This window comes from Asparagus officinalis, chromosome 6, assembly GCF_001876935.1.
Source record: "Asparagus officinalis chromosome 6, Aspof.V1, whole genome shotgun sequence".
NCBI classification, from domain to species: Eukaryota; Viridiplantae; Streptophyta; class Magnoliopsida; order Asparagales; family Asparagaceae; genus Asparagus; species Asparagus officinalis.
Window position 1 is genome coordinate 58,138,174 of NC_033799.1, and position 7,684 is coordinate 58,145,857.

The following is a 7,684-nucleotide window of genomic DNA, read 5'->3' on the forward strand; positions in this document are numbered from 1 at the left end:
GGGGAACGAATGAAATTTTAGGGGGAACGAATTGAACGAATTAAATTTGGGGGGGAGGGGGGACCGAATGAATTTTTGGCCACGCAAAAGAATAAAACAGCATCGTTAAGAAAAGATCTTTAGTGAAGCTAACCTAACACGTGGTGAAAAAGAGACTTTTAGTGATGCTAACCTAATACGTCGCAATAAATGCACACTATTAGTGACGCTAACTCTAAAACATCGCTAAAAATATATATTTTTATCGATGAAAATGAAAAACATCGCTAAATCCGTATACTTTTACCGACGCTAATTTAAAACATTACAAATAATATACACTTTTAGCGATGCTAATTATAAACACGGAGGAAAATATATGTTTTACCGACGCTAACTAAAATCGTCGGGAAAAACATAATTTTTAGCGACGTATTTAACCATGTGTCGGGAATAAGCATTGGGAAAAGTACAATTTGTTGTAGTGGGCAGAGGTGGAGGGGAAGCACAAGCAGAGAGGGAGATGGAGGCGGAGGCCGAGCCGAAGCGAGGTGGAGCTTGGAGGCAGAGGCCAAGCTTAGAGGTGGAGGCGGCTTGGAGAAACACTAAAACAACAGATAAGAGTTGAATTTGGGTTGAATTTAGGGTATTTGGGTTGAATTTGGGTCGGGTTGTGGACAACATGAGTATATGTTATACACCCGAACCAGTATAAGTATTATACTTATCCCATTTCAAATATCTAGATATTCGGACTATATTCGTAATTTCGACCCGATAACCGTAACAAAAACCGTATCCGGATAAAAAAATCTAAATCGTAACCTAATCCAAAATCATATCCGACCGGTTTTAATTTTTCTCTACCATATCCACTTTCTAAACGGATACGGTTGCGGTCGGTCCGAATAAATCTGGACTATTTTGCACCCCTATTAAATAGCCAAGAGAGGCTAGAACCCTATTGCCTTAGATTTATTTTCATGCTTGTAGAGTAGATTTATTTTCATGTCTTTGCTTCCTTGCTTTAAATTCTCGCATTTATTTGGTAGTTTAGATTTTTGCAATTTATTTTGTACTTTAGACTTTATTTTCTTGTACGATTTGCCTTGAGGCTAGAACCCTCTTAGGATTAGCTTTTATTTTTATTTATTTTTCTTTTCTTTGATTCTCCTTGAGGCTAAAACCCTCTATGGAATTGCTCTTTTTTAAAAGATGTGGAACTAATACTTGTGGAACTCTAGAAATTGTATAAAACTAGCTAGTGAATTTAATTCTAAATTCCTCATATTTCTAATTGAATCCTCTATCTGTTACTTTCTTTATTTTCCTCTTTATTCTTGATTTTTCTCTCATTTGTTTCTTAATTTTATTTTCATTATCTTTCTTTCTTCCCTTTTGTTATTTTTGTTTACATTTGCACTTTACCACATCCACTCTTTATCTCTCCACCCTCAATCTTATTTTATTTTTATTTACATACAATCATTCTTACTCTCTCTATCTCTCCACAATCACATCCATCACTCCTAATTGTCACACACATAACATAAGAACCAAATTTGATTTTCTCCTACAAACACCTTCCTCGTGGGATCAATAACGTTTTATATTATAACTTGATGGTTGTGCACTTGCAACTCTAGAGGTATACTTTTATTTCCTGTCATGGTTGATTAGTTGATGGGCCCTAAATAGGGGTTATGAACTAATTTAAACTAAAAAACTATAGATACTAGGTATTTTGCGCCTACCACTATTTAAACTCGTACTCTTTCTTATCCTATCTGTTGTAGAAGTACACTCACATATTAATAATTTCACCAACTTTTTAATGCACTTTTCTAAAAAAAATTTAAAAGTTAGAGGGGTTTTCTAATAATCCCTAAACTTAAATGGGTTTTATGATATTTTGAAGGTTATTGGAGATTATTTGGCAACCGTCCAAAGTTAGGGCAATTTTTTCTAAAATTTAGTCGAAATTGTAAAGTATATTTAACCCACTTTTTCCCTATAGTTTAAATTAATGAAGATCTAAAGGATAGTTTGTAATATTTTATTTGCCTTTCTCTCGTATTCTTATATTTTAGGAATGCATATATCATTAAATTTTTTTTGCATTATAATGAGTAAAGATTTATGATATAACAAATTGTATTCACATAACACTTTATCAATAAGATAAATTGTAACACTTATGATTGATAGATCTAGCAGCATTTTTTTGATAAAATTGATGATTTAAGAGGTAATTTTGTAAATACTAAAATTTGGGGGATAATTTTGTAAATACTCATAATTTAATGGGTATATATATGCAAATAACCCTTTTAAATGCAACTAAATAGAAAATGGTTGGACATATTTATTGGGCCATGTACAAGAGAATAGACTTTTTTCCCTACTTACGAAAAATAGCTAAATAGGAGAAATTTTTAAAAGAGACCTTTTTTTAAATTTATTGGGCAAATTCGACCACTTGGAAAAAAATTTAGCAAAACCGACTGAAAATGGTCGGTTTTGCAACCGACTCTTTTAGCGAGCTGTACGGGAGCAATAGTCCCGTGCAGTTCGCCTAACCCCGTGACCCACCCTCATTCTTTCATTCGCTCCCCCCTGCCCCCGCAACTCCTCGGGACCACCCCCATTCTTTCATTCGTATAGATGGTCTGTGAATTACCGGCACTGTTAGTGATGTATGGTCGACAAGGTGTGAGCAATTGTTAGGTGTAGCTCCAGAGTCAATGCCTCGAGGAAATATTAAATTGAAGTGGTTAAGAGAGACCTCAGTACCATTGCCTGTTGATGCCCTATAAATATTAGTTGACCAACATGCACGTGCATACATTATGCACATGATTGGTACTATATTATTTCTAGATTCAAGTAAAGATAAAGTGCATGTGAGGTATGTGTATTTATAATATGAATCTGTATTTTATTGAATTAGCTTATTTTAATAAATTGGAATATTGTGAATATGCTAGGTGGTTACCACTCCTCGAGGACTTGGACGCATGTGGTACAAAATCGTGGGGTAGTGCCGTTTTGGCGTACTTATATAGAGAGATGTCAAAATTGGCATTTATGCAAAACAGTGAGCTTATAGGGTGTCTAAGCTTATTGCAAGTATGGGCATGGGAGATACTTCATTTGAAGCCAAGACTATGCTCGAATTTACAATTAGATGGACAAATTCCACTGGGATGCAGGTATTGTATTTTTTATATAGCAAATATAACTGTAGTTATCATTGTGGTACTAAATTATGACCAACATTTTTTTGTAGATGGAATGTCGAAAAATATTATGACGAGACCCCGGCTAGACAATTAGATTTCTACCAAAATGAGCTTGACCGTATGAAGATTTTTCAGGTATTTCTCCCCTAAAAACATGTGATTTTTCTTCTGCATATCAAATTTACTTTTCTGATATGCAACGATTAAATTTCTGTAGATGAAATGGGAGCCTGCACCTAATTTCTACCTCAGCTACCCCCAATATGCACAGAATGCCAAGTTGTATAGAGATCTAGAGTTCCTCTTATATGTTTGGAGATAGTAGAAATGCATGTACCAGACCGCGTGCTTCGACAATTTGAGAGTTCCTCTTATATGTTTGGAGATAGTAGAAATGCATGTACCAGACCGCGTGCTTCGACAATTTGGTCATGCACAACATGTTCCGCAATTTGTTGAAAAGATAGAGAGGAAGGCAAAGAAAGGAGGCCAACAAATAAACTGGATGATCGTGCATCAAGCTTTTATACACAGATGGAATGATAGACATTTTTATATTGTCAACCAAATTGAACCAACTCCTCGGGAATCAGATTACTACACTTGGTATCGGAGGATAACCCGAAGATGGATACTTCATACGACCATAATACCGGTTGAGTCGCAAAGAGGATATGTGCCCCGGGGTATAGATGAGAGAGAATTAGTAAGTATTTTCATATTTTGATTTAAATCCATTTTTATTGGTATTGCTCAATGTTACTAAGATGTGTTGAAAAATTTGCAGATATCAGCAATAGATGAAGTTCAAACTCTTACAAATCGTGGCTTGGAATTGGCTTGAGCAGGTACGATAGAATTAAATATCAAATTTTCATTCTTTAATTTGAAAATTTAATATCAAATTTTGGATTTTTTGAACTATCTATCGCAGGTAGAAAACCTGAAGCACATGAACATGTATCAATATATCAGGCCATAATGCAGAGGCTTCACCAAGCCTTACACCAAACTCACAAAGATCGTCATGATGGACGGGAGGTAACGCCATTCGTATACACACGACAACAGCGACAAAGTCGAGGACGACACAGAAACGACGATAAAGCTGGACCTTCCCAACGTGTTGATGATGGAACTAGACTGTCACAACCCCAAACGCAACCGGATCATGAACTCGTCGAATGGCGGTATGGAGGACGACGAAGACAAAAGAGGAGGAGGAGAGTTCTTGGATGTATGTAAACTACAGGTTATGTACATTACAAAACTATTCAGGGATGTGACATAGTTTTTTGATTTGTAGTCGAGACTATGGTGTGATTTTTTGGATTTCTAAGTGAGTTTATGGTGTTATTATGTTGGATTTGTTAGTGGGAGTTTGTGATGTGATTTGTTTGATTTGAAATGAGTATGTGGTGAAATGAGTATGTGGTGAAATAAGTATGTAATTTGTTAGTGGGAGTTTGTGTGGATGTATGCACAGGGACTACATGAAATGCAGTGGTGAAAGTATGTAATTTGTTAGTGGGAGTTTGTGTGGATGTATGCACAGGGACTACATGAAATGCAGTGGTGAAATGAGTATGTGAGAGTTTGTGTGGATGTATGCACAGGGACTACATGAAATGCAGTGGTGAAATGAGTATGTGATTTGTTAGTCGGAGTTTGTGTGGATGTATGCATAGGGACTACATGAAATGCAGTCAAAAAGTGCACAAAAACGTGCATAGGAAGTGCACAGGACTAGTAGTCCCGTGCATTTCATGTTCAGTAAACGAAGTGCATAGGACTGCTAGTCCCGTATAGTTGGTCTTAAGTAGCCCACTGCCTCTTTGCCTAAAAGTCGGGACTAGCAGTCCCGACTTTTAGGCAAAGAGGCAGTCGCCTGGTGAGGACCAACTTCACGGGACTAGCAGTCCCGTGCACGTTGTTTACTGAACACGAAATGCACGGGACTGCTAGTCCGGTTCACTTCGTAAAATCCCCGTTGCTGCAAAACCGACCCTTTTCTTCTGAAAAGGGTTGGTTTTGCTAATTTTTTCCCAGGGGGTTGAATTTACCCAATAAATTTGAAAAAAGGTCAGTTTTAAAAATTTCTCCTAGCTAAATATTATGAAAAAAAACCCTTAACTTTGGATGATTATCAGATACGACCCCATAACTTTCAAAATATATTAAAAACCCTTAAGTATGGGAATAATTATTGATAGAGGTTAAATAAAATAAAGTTACAAGTTCACAACTATCATGTTATAGTATCAAAAGATATCGAACTATTGAGAAATATGTTAAAGAAAAATATCTAAAATGGTTCCTAGAGTTGTGTGTTGACAATTAGGAGTAAAAATATAAAGAGATAAATAGAGTGGGTGATTATGTATAAAAGGAAACTAGAATAAGAGGGAAGAAAGAGAGTGCACAAATAAAAGGAAATAAAGAATAAAAATAATAAAAAATAGAAAAGAGCAAAATCAAGGAGATAAGAAAACAATCAAAGCGAGTAGGATAGAGGAAAATCAATTAGATAAGAAAGAAATCTAGAATTGAATCCATTAGTTGATTTCATTTAGGATTTATGAACTACTCTATTTTTATTATTTTTTACTTTAGATTTATTAAGCATAAATCATCAAACCACTTTCCGTTGACAATTATGAGTAAAAATATAAAGAGATAAGTAGAGTGGGTGATTATGTACAAATAAAAGGAAACTAGAATAAGAGGGAAGAAAAAGAGTGCACAAATAAAAGGAAATAAAGAATAAAAATAATAAAAAATAGAAAAGAGCAAAATCAAGGAGATAAGAAAACAATCAAAGCGAGTAGGATAGAGGAAAATCAATTAGATAAGAAAGAAATCTAGAATTGAATCCATTAGTTGATTTCATTTAGGATTTATGAACTACTCTATTTTTATTATTTTTTACATTAGATTTATTAAGCATAAATCATCAAACCACTTAAGGAAAGTGTAACATATCAAATTGTCCAAGTAAAATCAATATTCATGAAAATAATAATAACTAAATAGTAATTCTAGAATTCATAAGCATAATCCATCAAACCACTCAAGATAAATATAGATTATCAAGTTCTTCTTCTAGCAATTAGTTTCCTAGTTGATTATCCTAAGCATTATCATTTTAAGAACAAGAGAGCAATATACAATTCATAAAAGAAAACAAACTAGTTTCATATAATTCTAGAATCCATTGAAGAATTAGTTCTCCATTTTACAAAACAAAATAACAAAATAAAAACAAAGAAGAATAAGAAAAGAAATCTAAACTATAAGAAAATAAAAACTAACTACAAAAATAAGTACAAGAACAAGAAAATGAAAATATAACTATGAGCATAAAGAAAATCTGACTATAAAAAATAAAGAACATAAAAGTAAATCTAAACTAAAAAAATAGCAAGAAAGTAAATCTATTCTATAAAATAAAAATATAAGAAAATAATAAAAGAACATGAAAGTAAATCTACTCTACAAGGTGTCAAAATAAATCTAACCTACCAACATAAAAATAAAAAAAATAAAATCCTAAAACATAAATTTCTAAAGTAAGAAAATAAAAGAGAAAAGAAAAACTTACATTGCAAGGGTTTAGCCCATTGAAACTAAACCTCCATCTTCACTTTCATCTTCATTAATCAACAAATAGAAGAAAAGAAAAATTTTAAGAAGAATTTTTTAAATTAATTATAAAAAAGTTTATAATTTTGGAAGGTTTTCTTAATTAAGAGTAACCCGCCTCTTTAAATGGAGATTTGTAAAAATTTCACACAGTAACCTCATCACCCTCTACCACTATTTATAGCCTACAACAATGCATTATAGCCTTTGCATTTGGCTTGGGGAATAAGGATTAAATCTTAGTCATAAATTGATTCGGTTACAAACCAATCGGTTGACCAATCGGTTGACCAATCGGTTAGCCGATCGATTAGTCTATTGGTTCGTCAACTGATTGGTCAATCAGATTACAAATTTTATTGACTTTTTAACCCAATTTCTTCTTATTTCCTTAGCTTTTTTCAACCTCCTTTTGCTTGATATTGGGTTTCAATAAATATTAGAAAAATAAGAGAAATTAACACTTTTGGCCTCTTATTCATTAACTCTTAATTAACCTACAAACTATGATAAAATATATTATGAATGATATATTTATTTGAATAAAATAGATAATGAGGGTATAAAATTGTAATAAAATGTGACAATTAAATACCCCTACATTTAAACTTTTGTTAATCCTCTAGTAAACAAAAATGAAAAACAAAGAAAGAAAAATTCTAACTCATTTTGGCAAGAATCACGATTATATTTAGCATATACAAAAAGCCTTTAAACTACTAGGTTATCCTAAAGGACGAGTTAAAGTGTCGTGAGGATTTGCAATAAATATACCTACAAAATTTTTTTAACTTGCCAATTTAAAGAAGTCAATGTATAGT